Here is a 20,395-nt window from a genome sequence, read left to right as displayed (position 1 = left end):
CTTTTATATATATATATATATATATATATATATACATATATCACTGCCCAGACCGGTTTCAACTTTTTTTTTTTTTTTTTTTTTTTTTGAGGTATCCTCAGTGAGTTGCTTGACCCTAAATACTAAGGTTTTAGTAATACAGAGCCTTATGAACTTTACCTATACAAGTTGCTACAAGGTGCTTTAATTTTTAATAAGAATCTCTGGAAGAGATATAGATGTAATTAATTTTTTTTACTTGGAGATACTGTATATTAAGGTTACCAAGTAATTTTATAAGAATAAAATTAATACTAAGAATAGTGATCAGAGCTTTACCCACCTTTACAATGAGTTTCCCTGGTGTTGTACCATCTTTAGACTTGAACTATGTTTCAGGCGCAAACTTAACTGTTTTTGCTTACTTGGGATTAGGAATTAAATAACCAAGCTTATAAAATACTTGGTAACCCGAATATACAGTATCAACAAGTTAAAAAATTAATTACATCTGTACTCCTCCAGAGATTCTTATTAAAAATAAAAACACCTTGTAGCAACTTGTATAGGTAAAGTTGATAAGGCTCTGAACCTGTTGGGGGCTCTGTGGGAGAGTAATCAATCGACCGTGAGATGCGGTGATTGATTCGTTCAATCCAATACCCTTGGAGGGTAATGGATGGCAATGCTTAGCTAATGAAGTTCTAACTGAGGCTCGGCTATTGCTGTTACCTCCTGCCATGATCAGAGCTTTAATAGCTCAATAACACCTTATCCCTACACTGTCCTCTACAGATAACGGGGAAGATGAAAAGCATTCTTGCTTCGCCCCTTTAAGCCAGTCCTTATAAAGACTATAAGGGGGCTCTGCTTGGGGATAGGTTTTTGCCTGTCTTTGAGTGCGGCCACCGTTGAGATTGTGGTGGTGGTAGGGCGAGCCTGCCACTGGGTAGATCCAATACTGAGACAGTTCTTCTCGGTGACGGGGTGAGCCTGAGTGGAACAACGCAGAGTTGGGCGATCTTTCCGGATCGTCTTATTTTTAGAGCGCGTTTCAGTTTTACATTCAAAAAAGGTTGAAATCGGTCTGGGTAGTGACCCCACCCATAATAATGTATTGCAGTATACATCTTTTAGTTAGATGTGCTTTACATTATGGGAAATACTAAGAATAGTGATCAGAGCTTTACTCACCTTTACAATGAGTTACCCTGGTGTTGTACCATCTTTACACTTGAACTATGTTTCAGGCGCAAACTTAACTGTTTTTGCTTACTTGGGATTAGGAGTTAAATAACCAAGCTTATAAAATTACTTGGTAACCCTAACATACAGTATGCCCAAGTTAAAAAATTAATTACATATATCCTTTTTTCCCACTTAAGCGAACAATCAAGTAAGCTAAGTTTGCGCCTGAAGTATTTTCAGGTCTGAGGCAACTCGTGGTAAAGGTGGAATAAGCACTGATCCCTTGCCTAAGTATCCCATAATATAACGCATATATCCTTACGGACATGTATAATGCTATATATCATGGGAAGGGTCACTACCCAGACCGGTTTCGACTTTATTGAGGTCTCGTCAGCAGGAGCCACACCCACAGGTGGTGATACAAAGGTTGAAGTAATGCAGAACTTATATTTACCTATGCGAGTTAGGACCTGTACGACACTTAGGCAAGTGATCAGAGCTTATGCCACCTTTACTACGAGTTGCCTGAGACCTGAAAATACTTCAGACGCAAACTTAGCTTACTTGCTTGTTTTCTTACTTGGGAAAAAAAAGGATTAGAATCAAGTATATAAAATTTCTTGGCGTCTTTAACGCATAGCACACCCAAGGTAAAAAAAAAACTTTCTACATCTTTCTCTCATCCTAAGATTTTTATTTAATAAGGTCAAAGCACCTTGTGGCAACTCGTACAGGTAAATATAAGTTCTGCATTACTTCAACTCTGGTATCACCACCTCTAGGTCTGGCTTCCACTGATATGCTTTTGTGAAAAGAAAAATATGTTGCTGTGAGTCTTCCTTTGTAAGTAAGCTAGTGAAGTTGTCTTACGTAAGTGGAGAATCGGTAGCGGAAGTTTTACGAAAGTTTCGAACGCAGAAAAGAAAAGACACAATCAACAAGCGGTGTAAGTAGTGCACGGGTAGTTGCAAGAATCACGGGCATAGCGACAATGTCACTGTTCCGCATCCTTCATGGTGCGTACTCATCACACCACCAACGTAAGAACAAATTTTTCTTTTCACAAAAAGAATTCGTTCGCTCCAATGACTGGAATTCGCACGTATTCATTACGAGCTGTCAGCAGTACACCATGCGTTTTATTTACACGTATTTGCAAATAATAAATGTGGTACAGCGCCCTCTGTAGGTGAAAATATGAATTAAATTTTTCCTCCCAGCCAAAAAATAAAAATAAAATAAAATAAAAAATTCCCTTTCCCCTTGCGATGTACTTTCGTGCAAACTGCACTCTAATATACCAATTTTTCTAATTTTTATGAATTATTGAAATATCTAGGAACTTATGGAACAACCTGTACTTGACTGATTTTATTTTATTTATATATATATATATATATTTTTTTTTTGGCTAAGCTACAAGTTATAATTTTGAATACCACTATATTTAATGTTATGCTATTTTATGGTTATATTGTGATTCAGCTAATACTCACGAGATATATTAACGTGAAGCACATATATCTCGTTTTATCGGTATTAATTTCAAGACAATTATTGCTAAACCACGTATTTAGTTTCAACATTGCTTCCCACGATGAGTCTTGACTTCAGGAGGTGTTGGCGTAATAATAATAATAATAATAATAATAATAATAATAATAATAATAATAATAATAATAATAATAACAACAACATATCATAGGTTAATTCAATTTTCTAGCTCCTCAAGGGTCGTTTCGGTGTATACCGATGTCGTGTAATCAGCGAACGATATCATTTGCCAAAAAGTTTGTATTTACACAGGTCATTAACATGTATTAAAAATAGGATGGGTCCTAGCACTGAACCTTGCCGGACTCCGTATTTATAATTTTTGTTGCGCTTTTGAATGTGCCTACCTGGTGTATTGTTTTCTATTATTCAGATAGGATTTGAACCAGTTATTCGTAACTCCTCTAATGCCGTATCGAGACATTTTCAGTATCAGGTCATGATGAACACAGTTGAACGCCTTAGATATATCAAGAAAAACGGTTGTATATTCATTTATTTATTTATTCTACTGTACGCTTTTTTTACGGAACTCCAATAGCGCTTTTTATATATTGAATCCGGATCTAAACCCATATTGATTAGATGCGTAAAAGGACATAGTATTTAGATAGCCATTTAATCCTTTTTTCATTAGGAATTCAATTGCCTTTGACACTATAGATAGTATAGATATTGGTCTGTATTTTCTGATTTCATTTCTGTTACCTCCTTTAAATAGCGGAATAAATGAAGCAATCTTTAAGTGTTGTAGAAATTTCCCGTGTTCAACAGATTTATTAATGATATGTGTAAAGAACCTGAACTTATGTTTAATGATAATATTTAGTTTTAAATGCATAGAAAATTTAATTTTTAGTCACATTGCAAATAATAGAAAAGAAGTATAATGGTAAACAATGGAAATGAAATCAACAATAGAAAGGCAGTACTGTATTGTTGATTTCATTTCCATTGTTTACCATTATAAAAAATATAATGGTTGTTGTACCATTATAAAAAATATATTGTTGATTTCATTTCCATTGTTTACCATTACTAAACCAACAGAAATCCAAATACTTGGATTTCTGTTGGTTTAGTCTATTTCTATTTTTATCTTTGAATACAGATGAATGATTACTGCATCTTGAATAATTCGCACAATAGAATGTTTATAAACCTACAATATTATATTTTGCAAATAATAACAGCCGATGACACGATCTCATCATGTCAGATAAGAATAATAACTCAAATTGTGTGTGTGTGTGTGTGTGTGTGTGTGTGTGTGTGTGTGTGTGTGTGTGTGTGTGTGTGCATCTTACCAAAAGTGCGATAGCATGTAATGCTGTTTTGAATATTATAGATTAAGTCAAGACGTTCCTGCAGCTTTCACAAGAATCCTTTTAAATGTCTAGATTTAATTTGTCACTAGAAATAATTAAGAATAATCCCATACTATGATTTAACTTCTATGCCAGAAAGGGAAAAAAAGAAACAGAAGTTTTCAAATCCTTTAATTTTTAAATTTTTGGCAGTTGTAAAATCCAAATGTGACAGCTGGAAAAGCTCTCCTTCATCACTTTAAGTTGTAAGTCTTGTGCAGGGATATGAACAGATAAATAGATGCTCGCGAATTATTTCCGATAATGGCAAAGCAATTACCGAATTGCATTCTTGCTGGCAACACGGCGAAAAACTACGCCTGAATCATAAAATTCTCATTAACTAGACGCACACAACCTATCAACAACATATTAGATATTAGCATCTTTGCCAGAGACGGAAGTAATTTCCTCTTGCCGAGATTTCAACACGTATCTGACTCTTCCCCCCCCCCAATTTAAAACCAGCCTCTTACGTTATTGCATTTTAATTAGATATCTCGGCTAAGAAATACCTTGTGACAGCAGCACAAGCATAGTACGTGTCCATTGCATTGTTTACGCAACAATGAGGTGCAATGCACGTGCGTTGTTATGGAGATGCGTGATTCGTGTGAAATATGACCTTACATTGCTTGTTCGCGTGGTAAAGTTATTCAATGCCTGTAGAGGAACGAATCTGGGATTATAAATAGCCAGTTGAAACAACAGCAGATTTCTAAGACACATCGCTGGCACTGACATCAATTATCTTTCTGTTTACAGAAATGAGGATCATATGATGTCGAATGGAAAAGGAGTCTTGTAATTAATCGTAGGTAAAGAAAAACTAAAGTATCTTTTTCCAATAATTTAAATGTAAATACGGAAATAGGAAAAACATAGCGTATGATGAGAAAATATCATTAAGATGATTTTTTTTTTTTTTTTTTTGCTAGATGGGTGAAGCAGAAATGCTTTTTATATTCTCCGTTATCTGTAAAAGAAAATGTATGGATGGCTTAATATAGGGCTATAAGCTCTGATCATGGCAGGAGAGTAACAGCAATAGTCGAGCCTCAGTTAAAACTTCATTGGCTACAGCATTGCCATTCATTGCCCTCCCTGGGTATCCATTTTAGTCGCCTCGTACGACATGCATGCTGCAGTGGAGCATGCATGTCGTACGAGGCGACATGCAGGCCACTACACGGAGTTCATCAAGATGATAACCATTAATTTAAATCTAATATATAGAAAAAAAAATAAAGGATGTATTAGATTGATAAAAATTATCAAATAAATAACAAATATTATATGAAATTAAAAAAAAAAAACATTACTTTAACAATATAATATATTTTATACGTAAGCAAAATAATTTCATGTTCGTGAGCAATACGAACATTCATTCAAAGGTTCTCGGTTATAATCTCGTTACACACGCACACACATCGAAAATTCAGATATATAATAATGCAGATAACTGAATATCTCCCATCGTCTCTCTTTCCTCGTATTAAGCGCATTCCAAATACCAATTTCTAGACATCTACATGTGTTCAATTTTGTACGAATCTCCAAACATTCTCGCCCTGTTTATTGACGACTATGTCTGGTCTCTGGAGCAATTTCCCAATTTTAGGTAGCCAGCATTCTCTTTGGTCACATTACGGAATTTAATTCTCACTCCCCCTGCACAAAGCAGGCCATTAAAAAAATCATTTACAAATAATATAAATATGGTGTAGAAAAATTGAGAACACTTATCACTCATTCCAATTTTTTTTTAAAATTGTGATTTGAATATTTTATTCCGAAACTTTTTTTTGTTATTATTACAGAGATAGAAATAGGAAAAGGTATGAAAGTTTGTCATTTGACTCATCGATGCCGTATTTTTTAAAAAAAATTTTTTAATTTTGTTTTTACTACAAACAAATAACATTTTGTTCTTTATGCAAATTAATTTGTAAATTCTGGTATTAGTGCCATGTCCATATACTCCTATTAGAAGTTAAGCATCTGACATGCCTAACTTGAATTAAATATTATTGTGAATGACAGATAACTCTAAGTCAACATTATCATAGACTTTATTGAATCTTTACCCAATGTATTGATTAATTTTTATCACCAAACAACAAAATGTAAATTATTCAAACGAAGATCAGTAATCAATATACAAATTAATGGGAAAGGTAGCCGATACAACTAGCGGAAGAAAAAAAAAAAAAAAAAGAGACGAAGTTTCTAGTTCTTTGTAGTCAACATTTCTATAGCTGAACTTTGTTGGTTCAACAGAAATCCCCTGTCATCCTCTTCTGCCACTTTCATAGTAGTAGAATACCGTTTGGTGTTGGAACTTCCTAACAACATACAATCATAGGCGCTTTTCATCCAATCTCCGTTACAATTACTTCCAGTCTTTCGCCTGGCGCGTGCCACCACGGCTCGCTGTGACGTGAGTATTAGGCGGAATCCTTGGCGGTAGCTACTAATGTACCGGAGAAGCACGAGTAAAAATGACCCCCATACGTCTGGGCTTGTGTACGCTTCATTAGATGCTGTTGTTCTTAACAATGTCGCTATAAAAGGCATATCCGTAGTGGCTCTTGCCACGCTCTACGTTCCGGAGCTATTGAGGGTAAAATTACCCCATTAAAAAGGTCCGCTAGCAACAGTAAAGTTCCCGTAATACTTTCATGTCACTGTAACTGATGTACAATGAGCACGGGATTAGAGAGAAGACAGGCAAGTGAATTTCTAAAGGTATGTAGCCTTCAAATAAGAACGATGTTTGCGGAGAGTTTAAAATCATTGCAAGGCAAACTCTATTGACAGCATATGGGGAAAAACTACTGTCACATTTATGATTGGTATTGCTACTTAATCTAGACAACTTTGTGAAATAAGTTACTCTAAAGCACAATAGTATTTGGGTGAAATGAACCGTGAGAGATTGCGCAGACGACACCGTATCCTGAAACTAAAAATATCCCAAACTGTGTTGGGCGTCATTATAGTGCTTTCAAAGAAGCCGTTGCGCGCTCTTTGAAAGGGTAACAATGAATGAAATGAACTTTTCGGACACTGTGTACCATGAAGCAGTGAGGATTCAAAAGAAGACGGATAGGGGAGGAGAAAAAGGAGGGAGTTCTCCGAAAGAAATAAAAATATTGTGAATTTGCATTTATATAATAAATAAGAAACATATTTTTTTAGATAGAAATTTTAAATAAATGTTATTATTTAAAAGAGAGGATATATATTAAAAATAAGGGAAGTTAAAAATCAAATCTAATAAGTAATTTTCAATCGCTTTCCCAGATATTAATCAATTATTTATATTTCAAACTCGCCCTTATGATGTGCTATGACGAAAAACTGTTATTATATACTGTTAGAATTTTTTTTATCGATTTTATTTCGATGGATTCAGGTTTTGAAACCATATGAAATTATAGCAGTTTTGTGTTATGAATAAGGAAAGACAAGGAAAAGGTTTTTTCGGTCTTAAGAAAACTGTTCTTCTGGACTGAACTTGTCCAACATATAGTGTAGAATCTAGCCAGCTACCTTTTCGTAATTCATATCGTTAAAATTGCCGTCCTTAAGCAAATAAAAATTTTTAAAATTTTGGTTAGATGGGTGAAGCAAGAATGTTTTACACATTTCCCTTTATCTGTACAAGAAAATGTATCGAAGGGGTGTTATTAAGCTATAAGCTCTGGTCTTGGCGGGGTAACAGCAATAGCCGAGCCTCAGTTAAAATTTCATTGGCTACAGCATTGTCATTCATTACCCTCTGGAGTCTATGCTTCTCCTTAAGCAAATATAAATCCATCAAGATTATAAATATCTTTTCTGAATACCTTCAAAAGGCATATAAGATATTATGAGAGTCCAACACTTAATTAAAAATATAATTAAATTTATTAATTAAATAATATATTAATAGTAATAGTAATTAGCTATTACAGTTAAATTTACATTATTTCTAAGTTCCTATCAGTTCCTCCCCACCAAAAAAAAAGTTACTCTGTTATTTGTATATATATATATATATATATATATATACCTTTTAACACCTAAAACTTTAAGAGTAAATGTTTTTCAACAGCAGTTACAGTTTCTACTCTGTTTTCACTAACATTTTATCTAAACTTTAAATAATATTAAAATATTAATTAATAAAAAAACGTTATCTAGAAAATATCTCTGTAAACTGCAAACTTGATTCTCATATTGATAATATGAGAATTTTAATTTACACACCATTTGTATTTTTATGCATAATCAGCCATATATATATATATATATATATATATATAAATTATACTAATAATATGCCTTATGGTTAATTCCATACAAAAATATAAATGGTATGTAAATTAAAATTCTCATATTATCAATATGAGAATAAAATTTGCAGTTCACAGAGATATTTTCTAGATAATGTTTTTACATATATATAAATTATATATATATATATATATAATTTACCCACCTTTACAACGAGTTGTCCTCGTGTTGCACTACCTTTAGACTTGAACTGCGTTCAGGCGCAAACTTAAATGTTTTGCTTATTTGGGAGTAGGAGTAAAAAAAACCTAGTTTATAAAATTACATATATTAAGGATACCAAGTAATTTTATATTATAAACTTGGTTTTTTTACTCCTTCTCCCAAGTAAGCAAAAAACGGTAGTGCAACATCAGGGCAACTCGTGGTAAAGGTGGGTAAAGCTCTGATCACTATTCTTAGTATTTCCCATAATGTAAACCACATCTCTCTAGGAGATGTATACTGTTATACATTATGGGTGGGGGGTCACTACCCAGACCGGTTTCAACCTTTTTTGAGGTCTCCTCAGTGAGTAGCTAGACCCTGAAATACCAAGGCTTTTTTAGTAATACAGAGCCTTATCAACTTTACCTATATAAGTATTTAATTAAAAAATAATTAAATTTATTAATTAAATAATATATTAATAGTAATAGTAATTAGCCATTATAGTTAAATTTATATTATTTCTAAGTTCCTATCAGTTCCTCCCCACCAAAAAAAGTTACTCTGTTATTTGTGTGTGTATATATATATAATGGGTAATGTAATAGCAATGCTGTGGCCAATGAAATTCTAACTGAGGCTCGGCTATTGCTGTATCAGAGCTTAAATAGCTCAATAACATCTTATCCCTACACTGTCCTCTACAGATAACGGGGAAGATTGAAAAGCATTTTTGCTTCGCCCCTTTAAGCCAGTCCTTATAAGGACCTAAAACTTTTAAGAGTAGATGCTTTTCAACAGCAGTTACAGTTTCTACTCGGTTTTCACTAACGTTTTATCTAAACTTTAAATAATATTAATTAATAAAAAGAAACGTTATCTAGAATATCTCTGTTAACTGCAATCCTGATTCTCATATTGATAATATGAGAATTTTAATTTACACACCTATATATATATATAGTTTAGTGAAATTAATGCGAAAATAGGTGTGGTCAAACTATATATATATACTTATATATATATATAGTTTGACCACACCTATTTTCGCATTAATTTCACTAAACTACGGAAGATAACCTGAATTATTCTGGAACAACAAGACTGAATCATGTGACGGGGGTCAGCGACCGAGCGAGACACTGTCGTCGACCGGCAGATTGTGCCCCACACGATCGTCCCACAAATGTTCGATGGAATTCAAATCCGAAGAATTAAACGGCAAAAAGAGATAACGTGGAATGGTTTAATATGCTTTTTGAACAATGTTTTCATGTACAATGCGAGTTTTATGACACTGGAAGTTGTCTTGCTGAAAGATTGCCCAGATCCATTTGTTCACATTGTCACTATGTAGGGCAATACCTGATCTGAAACAATCCCCAAGTAAGAATTAACTTGCAAAATATTTTTAGTGGGGATTGGAAAACCCAGTGATGAATACGTAAGTTTTTAATTGTGACTACATCTAAAAACATGTGGTATTAATATACCGGCAATTTTCTGCAAGGCCCAGTGATGTCCATGAGAACAATACCCATACCAGGATAAGGCCAGTACCGGCTTGTTTCCAGCCAACCGTGCAGTCTTGTTGCCTAGAAACGGGCTGATTGTCATATGTTTTGCTTATGAGGGTATATTTATACATAATGAATATCAGTTAAGTAAAAAGTTATAGATCGCATGTAATTATAAAATATATATTTATCATGTGTAGAATCATATTTATATTTCAAATATTTCGTACACATCATATCATAACAGAAATATTTATTATTATTATTAATATTAATATTATTATTATACGAATACCTCCATGGAGTTATTCGTGAAGACTTTTCGCTGGCGACCCAATCTATCTACACACTCTATCATACCTCACCTTGAGCCCATTAACAGACAAAGCACTCACAACTGACTTTGGCAACCCATTCCACTCATTCACAACTCACCAACTAAAAATCTAATTCCTTAAACCCCTATTAACTACACCTTTATTCAAATTCCAGGGAAATGTTTCTATCATATCCTCTCTTTTTCTCCGATCAACCAACTTCTGTAATCCACACACCTTCAATCTATCCTCATAGGGCACATTCCACAGGCCACTCACGATCTTCGTCACTCGCCTCTGAATCCTCTCCAAAGCTTCCACATCCCAAGAAACCCAGAGGACCAGACTTGAGCACAGTAATCCAGATGTGGGTATATCAAGGCCTTATAAAGAGGAATTACAACTTCCTTATCTCAACTTGTTAATGTGTTCTTCACTAGCTAAGTAATCTTATGTGCTATCTTAGCAATATGTCCTCTAAGCTTTAACTCTTTGTCTATCAGTACCCCAAAATCCCTAGCTTCATCTATTTCCTGGAGTAGAGTGCCATCAATGTGATACATGACTTGTAATCTATTTATCCTAAAATACATAATGTTACATTTCTCGACATTAAATTGACTCCATTATCTTTTGCCCATATTGCCAGCTTATTTAAATCCTCCTGCAAGCTCTCCACATCGCCTTGATTAACTATTAATCTACCCAATTTTGTACCTTCAGCAAACAACTGAATATTTCCTATATCGTTTATGTACAAATTAAACAGCAATGGTCCCGGCACTGAATCCTTTCTTTTAGGCTTGCATGATCCGAATGCATTTTTGATGCATGTCTCCATAATTTTCAAAAATGCGTCCCGGCACTGAAGTTTGTGGCACACCACTAGTCACCTGTTTTTGCCTCGATTCTGGTCTTCCATATACCACTTTTTTATTTCTGTCCAGCAGCTACCCTCTTATCCACTTAACCAATGTGGTATCCATCCCCATTTGTTCTAATTTGCGTAACATAGTAGCATGTGGTATTCTGTCAAATGCGTTTGCAAAATCCAACTAAATCATTTCGTAGCCATTTCCTTTATCCAACTAGCTATTACTCTATTATAAAAAGTTAGTAAATTACTAAGCCATGACCGACCCTTCACAAAGCCATATTGATCTTCATACAGTATCACATTTTTATCTACCAATTCTTGAATTCCTTTTTTTACCAATTTTTCTAGTTCTTTTACAACTATGCCTGAGATATTGATAGGTCTATAATTTGCTATTGCAATCTTAGAACCACCTTAATGAAAAGGAATTAATTTGCACTCTTTCCATTCCCGTGAAACTCTACCAGAGCTGAGACTTAAATTAAAGATCCTATTCAAAGGCATTGCAAGTTGCAGTGCATATTCTCGCAAAACCCTAGCTGATAACCCATCTAATCCCACAGCTGTATTTACATCGAGATTCTGCAATTCTGCAATATCCTAAGAACTCCAATTCATCTACCTCAGTATTTTCAAGACTGGACAACTCAAATATAGAAGTCAATGACTTCACATCACTTGCCTTAGTATCCCATAATGCAAAGCACATATCTTTGCTTATAGAAACCAAGTGGAAAAACTTCCAATACCGTATTCAATATTTTACTTGAGAGACTAGATTCCTCACACTCCCTAGCTTCATGTGTGCCTTCACACAAACTCACTTGCTTCCATCCTAATTGCTTAAGTTTCCCTGAATTTGAACTTCAGAATGCTCGGTAAACAAAGCTCTCTCTCCAGACACCTAACACAAAAACCATTTAGATTCAGTCCATCCGCATTATACAGATCCTTCCTTCTGTCAAAAAGAGATCACAGATCCACAAATTCTACATCATTCCTTTTGCAGAATCTGCGTATAGACTCATTAACTATCAATGCCCTCCTCCTCAGTTCGCCTGTATCATAGCGTAGTAGGAGATTTTCTCCTTCGTTTTCCCCTCTTCTAACACCTCTTTACATTCTCCCTCACAGAATACCTCTCGCCACTCAAATCGGCACCAATTTAATTAGCAATGACATCATAGATTCATTGACGATTGTCCTTAAAAGGACTGGCTAGATGGGAAAAGCAAGAATGCTTTTCATATTCTCCGTTATCTGAAGAGGACAGTGAAGGATAGGATGTTATTGAGCTATATAAAGCTCTGATCATGGCAGGAGGATAACAGCAATAGTCGAGCCTCAGTTAGAACTTCATTGGCTACAGCATTGCCCTCCAAGGGTATTAAAAATCACCACATCTCATGGTCGATCTTCCCAAACCGTCAATAAATACTCATCCATATCAGAACTAGCTTAAAGGGGCGAAGCAATAATGCTTTTAATCTTCCCCTTTATCTGTAGAGAACAGTGTAGGAATAAGGTGTTATTGAGCTATATAAAGCTCTCATCATGGCAGGAGGGTAACAGCAATAGCCGAGCCTCAGTTAAACTTTATTTGCTACGGCATTGTCATTCATTACCCACCTAGGATACCCATTTTAGTCACCTAGTACGACATGCATGAGCTACATTGGGGGCTATTATTGACGATTGGAAGCTTGACCACTTTATTTCAAAACCCGTATATGAAAAACGAAATGGTGTATTAGCGTGTAATAGTGATGTATTTATTCGGTATATCAAGCAATATGTTGGATATTGGAATAGCTTTCATTTTTCTATCTAGGTAACTGGTTTTTGAGGAAGATGTTGAGTTTGAAATTTTTTTCCCTTTTCCACTCATAATTTTGTCAAAGAATAGATTTCGATCTATAACACACTGATTATAGATAACAGCGAATGCCTTGCAAAATATATATGACATCAAATCTTCGCATCAATAACCATCTGCCTACAAGACAAAATAAAGTCGATGAATGCAGTGAAAAATGAATTCGGGATTGTTATAAAAAAGCATAAAATGAATTCTTCAGAAAGAGATGAATATACGACTATCTATTTATATATGAAAAAAAAACGTATATGAAACATCGTAATAAATGTTCTGTTGAAGAATTTGATAAAAATGCCGTTTCTATGTTGCAAATGATGAGAGAAAATTACTTTATTGAGAATCAAACAGGTAACTAAGGATGACGAAGATATCGGAAATTTTTATTGGAAGTAGCAATCTTTTTTATATTATCTCTGAAATAGGCTGAATATTGAAAAACTGGAAAATAAAGAATTCTTTATTTCTGGACAAGTGTACGGATTGATTGTAAATCAAACGATTTACAATCAATTCGCCCAATTTCAAATTTCTATCCTTAAGCTGAAAATAAGTATCCAGATCTCTCTCTCTCTCTCTCGTAGTTATAGTTTTTTTTTTAGTTTATTAAAATTAGTTTACAATGTTTTTAATTTTTATTAAAAGTATTCGTCCCCCATTGGCAAAGTTCACTTCTCTAATGTGTTCATGTTTCTTTTTTTTTTTTTTTTTTTTTATTCATTTTAATTTACAGAGCCAAAATTTACTTTCTTTCTTTTACATTTTTGGTATAAAAAAGTAAGAGGGCATTCGAATAAATGTTTGTTAATAAAAAATTAGCTTTAACAACATCACGTTCGAAGTAGTCTCTTTCGGCCACTAATCATGAATCCCACTTTTTTTTTTCCTGGATTCCAAAACATGAATTATTTTCCTATTAAAAGTTGTATACATGCAAATTATTAGTATTATTTTAAATTTGAGATAAAAAGAAGTCGTGGGATCAGGCTGAGTAAAATAAGGAAATGTTCCAGAACTACAGTATAGTCTTGAACCATCACATAAGAAATAGTATCAGATACAACGTTTCTGTATTGAGGCATTGAAGTGGCAGTTGAATCTCTTTCGTTAATGAAATAGTACTTTTAGTGGCTTAAAACGTGCGTAAAGAGTTTAAGTCACTATACTTCACCTTCTTTAGTTATTCACATGTGAAGTCATTTTGACGCCGTATGTTCACTCCCGTAGCTCATTGAATTTTGAGAGGGAAGCCTTCTGCCAAAAGTGGCAGGATCGCAGACGCCCTTATCACAAAGAATTAATAGGATGATCACTTTACGGTGGGATTCGAACCCGCAGCCTCTTGGCTCGGAAACCACTCGGCCCGTCTTCTCTTTCTTTCTTACATAAAGAATTTGGCATTATTTAGTATACTATTTATTCTCCATAGATAAAGTATCAGTAAGAAGTATGAAAAGTTTACTCAAGAACATTTGTGATTAGTGAAATTAATAATTGAACTTAACCATTTTGCATGCTGTGATATGCTTCTATTGTTGGAAGGGTGTGGAGTATTAGGAAAGTAGGCTATTGTTAATCTTTTCCCCCAATTTCATACATATTTGTAAATATAATTTACATGTCCATTGCCGGTAATTGTTATAGGCTAGAATTTTATAATAAATTATATCTAAATGTTTTTGTATTACAAATATACTTAAGCGATATGGACATGAAATAAATATTACATTATTAACTAGTTTGAGTGTAAGCAAAGTCTTGATGTCATTAATAGAATTCATTTACCATTTAATTGGATAGTGTTTTACATATAATTTCTAATCCTTCAAGTTTTTGTTATAATGTTCCGAAATTGTCTTTTGTTCATAACGTCATGTCCCTCCAGAGTGCGGTAACTCTCACGAAGTCTAGAAAGAACTGGATAATTGAATTCTGCCTGAAAAGACAAGACTATGTTTTGGTTGCATTGAAGGTAATCATATTATATTTCTGTCATTGATGGATGATATGCAGATCAATGTTTATGGCACTGTTGTAGATGATCTTGAAGATCAGGATGTCTGAACACTGCACAGTTTATCGGAAGAGTAAGATAAATAGAGTGCGCTGTCTTAGGCAAAGGCATTAGTAGTTATTGAGAGCAAACCATTTATATAAAGGAGAAAAAGAGTAGGTGATAGAACCGAGCCTTTGGGCACCTCGTTCATTGATGACGAAGCTCAAAGATAGAACGCTATCCGCCATGACAAGCAGTGAACGACCAGACTGAAAGCTTCCTGTCCAATTACAGACGCTAACAGGTAGACCAAAGGATGGCAATTTATATAACAGGCCTCGATGTCAGACGAGGTCAAAGGCTGTGGAAATATCAAGAGGGATAGCACATGTTTCTTTAAACCTTGATATGCACAGTGGTGATGTAGGCTACGAGGTCAGCCGTGGATCTTAAATGGCGGAATCCATGCTGGTGGTTGTCGATGCAACCAACAGTATGGATTACTTTCTCCATTTTTTGGTGAGGAAAGAAATGATGCCATTTGGAAAGTAGACTAAATGTCTATCGTCGTTTTTGGAATAGGCTAGAAATATGATTACTTCCTTGCATTACGATAAATATCAACTAAGTATAAACTATTGTAAATACAATGCAGGACAGGTCTTAGCAGTGGAGAACAATATTTGATAATACTTGAAGAGATTCCATCAGAACCAGGAGGTTTTTTAGTGTCTAAATTATTTAGTAATTGTCTGGTTTATTTTGATTTTCAGATGCCAAATGCTGCAGGAGGCATACTGTGTTCGGATTCCGGTATGATATATGGTGATTTGTCACAGTCATATATGAAGAAGCTAGAAAATAGAGCGATGCTAGGAGGTCAATTTTATCTTTGGATGTGGTAATAACAGTAGTGTTATCCGGAGATTGAGATTGAGCGAGAGAGAGAGAGAGAAGTTGAAGTGAACAGAAGCTATGTCCGATGGCCTTACAAAAGGACCGGAAGGAAAGGTTTCCATTTGGACAGGAAACAAGCTTTCGGCTGTCGGTCCTTATGAAATCAGATTTAGATCTATCGAAGAGACTGTTTTTCGTCTGTTTCGTTCTTTCGATATAGGTTGTATATGAAGATTGGATCTTGATGCGAGCCACCTGGATAAGCTGAATTTTTTTCTAGAACAATTTGTTATACTTTCTGTTGAATTAGGGCTTGGGAACTGGAACGAAAACTTTAGGTACAATCAGGGATGAAGGCCTTCATGTCCGTAAGAATCATTTTGTGACTCACGTAGGTAAGAAGAACGGAAGCGATGGTCAGAATATACAAAGGAAGAAGAGAAATTCTGGAGGTATTCCACTTGTCACTTTGGGAGTGCCAGAATTCACGAGACTAGCAGCTGTTGGAGGAGGTGCATGCTGTGTGAGAGACGACTGCTTGCACATGATTGTGATTTGAGTTACAGATATACAGATATTTGAGTTACACATTCCAGATACATCTCTACAGTGTATCTGGAAGGAGATCTGATTAAAAATAGATCAAGAATAATATTTAGTAAGTGAAGAGGGCTATCAGGAATTCGGGTAAGTAGATGTAGGAATTTGCGTTAGGTCATTTCTATAGAAAAACCTTTTGCATCTCGTCCAGCTTCATTGGTGGCGTTGGAAAAGGGAATTGGGACCAATATGATTATCTAGGAAGATGAACCTCACTATTTGGATAGTTGTAATTTTAGATGGTCAAGATTCATGAAGAGGAAGGTGAAAAGGTCTGTGTGGTTATCAGAGTTTGGAGACCGTAAATGCAGCAAATGAATATTACTAAATGGGGCAAAACAACCGTGAGTTAGAAGTCGTCAAAGGCAGGGATTCTAAGTTAACCATTATCTGGCAAACGATATCACATCTCACAAAAGGTACAGGCGCTACCATTCTGGCAAGAGGAATCATGAAGCGTGTAGTTAGGGTATTGAAGGCGAACAGTAGTGGATATAGTTGAAATTTGGGTTTCTGTCAAGATTAAGATGTACGAGCTTGACGCCTGCAAGTGGTGGTGTTAATGACGCGGTTGTTAGTGGAAGTGCACTCATATTGAGGAGATTCTGGCATGTTTTGTATGTTGAGATTGGTCTGTCTTTTTTTTTTTTTAGATTAGTTTTTGAGGGATATTCGTTTTTGTTGCGATGCTGTTGTTACTGCTTGTATGATTCGCCATAGGTTGGTGCGTGGTTAGATGAAATAGAGTGGGAACGTGGAGTGAAAGGAGTAGACCTTCATACATGGCATTCATACAGAGAGTGACTAGTCTCGTTGCTATAACGTGGCACAAAGAAGAGACGGAGAAACAGAAGACTATTCTGGTCTTCTCCTAATCCCTGCTCTGGAGACCAAACATTGATTTACCATTTCAGGCCTCGAGTGAACCGGGTGGACGTATTTCACAGGGCGATGAAGAACATCTACCACCTAGTTGGCATTTCCTCTAACTAGGAAGGCATCCTTTTGTAGGGAATATTGGTTAGGTCCGCCAGAGCCCCTTTTGTAGAAATAAACCACATCACTGTGAGGTTGGGGGATGATTTGACAAGGAGGGCTGTATGCTGTACATTGCTTTCCCATTAGTAGTCCAAGAAGTTATCAAAGGAACATTTGCATTGTATTCGAAGATGTATCTTCTTCTCAGTTAAGTGTGATGGTTGTAAGATGTTCGCTTCTCCTGCTAGTGATCTTTACATAGTACCCATGAACGTTGAATATTATACTGATTCTCTGGACAATTCTATATTGCTTCAGCTCTGCCATTGAATAGAAAGACCCCATTTGTGTATCGACCAATCATTCTACAAGAGTTATTCAATTGGCTTATGATAAATCGGTTATTTGAAAACTTTTGTAATATATTTTGTTTCGTTGACTTTTGTAATGTATGTTTTTACTATCTAGATTAAGCAGGTTTAGACCTATTTATTACTATATTCCATTATGGTACATGAGCAGAATATTAGAAATATTACTCTATTGACAAAACACACACATACAAACATAAATAAACTGCACTTTCTTCATCCACTGAAGATGACGAAAGTGAATCTAAATTAAAAAAAAAGTAATGCGTATTATTCATTAAAGAAATATAAACATTCTAGAGTGCAGCGCAAGTATTTGAACAAGACACCAGAAGTGAATTCCGGTGTCTTGTTCACTTCTTCTGTCTTGCTCAAATACACCAGAAGTGAATTCGTTCTTGAACACAAGATTAGACTCGATTAAGCGTGCATCTTTAAAATATTAACTAAGAAAAACATTTGTTTTAATCTATCCATTTCATCTCTTAACTTTCGAGTATTCAATGCGTATGTTAAAGGCGAACCCAGTCCAACATTCCACAGAAATGTTTTTACTTTTAGCACATTCCTTTAATTAGAATTTCAACATTCCCCCCCCCCCTCCGAAACATAAAATATCACTTCAGAAAGCTATTAGAGACGATATGAACTAGCTACAGAGCTTACCGTTTAATTTAGCTTTGCAGGTCACATGGAGAACTGATAAAACATCCGGGAAGTGTTATTACGCTACGGTATGCTTCACTGCGCCATTCTAGGCAGAGAAAACACGTTTTCCATTAAGACATAGCACTTCATTATGCAAAAGAAACGAGGATGAAACTAAATGGAAGGTTACGAGAAACAAAGAATTTTTTTTAGGAATGCGTTCTTATCGAAGGCAGTTAAAGGTAACTGAGAGGAGAGTAAAGATGGACTTTATTTCACACAAAATTCCTTAAAATCGATACTTAACTAGGGTTGTTACAACTGATTGCATTTGAGGAAAGGTACAGAGGGAAAACAGCAATGTGAAATTTCATTTTGGCTCGCTCTGGGATGTGTTTGATTACTAGTGGGAACTGTTAACCAAAATTAACGCATCAAGAATCAGTGACTGTGTCACATGCAAATTACTCATGCCTCGCTGTTCACATCAGTATTAGGCTGAAGGATCACGGATTTTGGATTCTACATACTGTATGGCCTTCATATGGAAAAAAACGAATGTATCAGAAATTCGAGGTTCAAAAATATGTCTTCACGCATTTAAATAATAACAAACATGTTTATATATTACTGTTTAATTACAAACAAAAACTTTATATAGAATAGAAATCACTATTTTATTTATAGAACCATCCTCCTGGCGGTTTCTTAAAATATCTCATTTTTTCCCCTTCTCTAATCTTAAAGGATATTTGAGCAGTCGGATTCGAATGCACTTTGTACTCATCCTACCAAGTTAACCCCACGTGACATTTCGCGACATAAATGTTTTGGCAATGTGAGCTCTTATTTCAATGCTTTTGTAGATTTCACGAAAATATACACGTCACACTTAAGGGTTTCGTCTAAATCGAATTTTTGGCTTCGTATTAGACCGATTTTGTGCTTCCCGTTCTTCCTCCTGATTTTTAGTCTTAAATATCGAGTCGATAACCAATAATTAGATGAATTGCATTTCCCGATACGAAACCATATTCGAAGCCTGAAAGTGAATTAAAATAGAACCTATGAAGCAGCATTCAACAAAAAATGTACTACAAATGCACAATTATTTTGAATCTTCTTTTATCAGTATTAAAAAAGTGCTCAGTTACTCAGCTGTGTAATGCTCAGGGCCCGACTCTACTTCATCCCAAAGATGTTCATTAGGGTTGAGATCAGGCCTCTGTGGAGGCTAGTCAAGTATGGTCACGTTCATGTCCAGAAACCACGCAGTTACAGCAGCAGCCTAATGACACGGTGCTTGACTTGCTGAGAGAGACAATGGTCAGTTCCCCATAGAAACGTCGTCACAAAGAAGGAGCATTGCATTGTTATGAATGTTCAGATATCACTCGGAATTCAATATTTGTGGCACCACAAACAGAGGTCGGTCCGAGGCCAAACCTGAAAAAACACGACCATACCATCATGCAACCACCTCCGAATGTCATAGTTGGGGTTACACACTCGTTCACCAGGCATCCGCCACACTCACACCCATCCACCTGATCGGTAGAGGGTGTACCGTGATTTATAGCCCCATAACACAACTATCCAAGCGTCCACGTTCCGCTGTAAACGTTCTTTGCACCATTGAATGTTGGTTCAGGAAATAGGGGCTTGCATATTGCGATCTTACCATGGAAATCCACGTTGTGAGCCTCGATTCTGAATGTTTTTGTGTAGATTCGTGT

The sequence above is a fragment of the Typopeltis vanoorti genome, chromosome 1 (genome assembly GCF_054136105.1).
Source record: "Typopeltis vanoorti isolate ZY-2024b chromosome 1, IOZ_Tvanoo_1.0, whole genome shotgun sequence".
Taxonomy (NCBI): domain Eukaryota; kingdom Metazoa; phylum Arthropoda; class Arachnida; order Uropygi; family Thelyphonidae; genus Typopeltis; species Typopeltis vanoorti.
The sequence above is the reverse complement of the archived record's forward strand: the minus strand, read 5'-3'. Positions refer to the sequence as shown.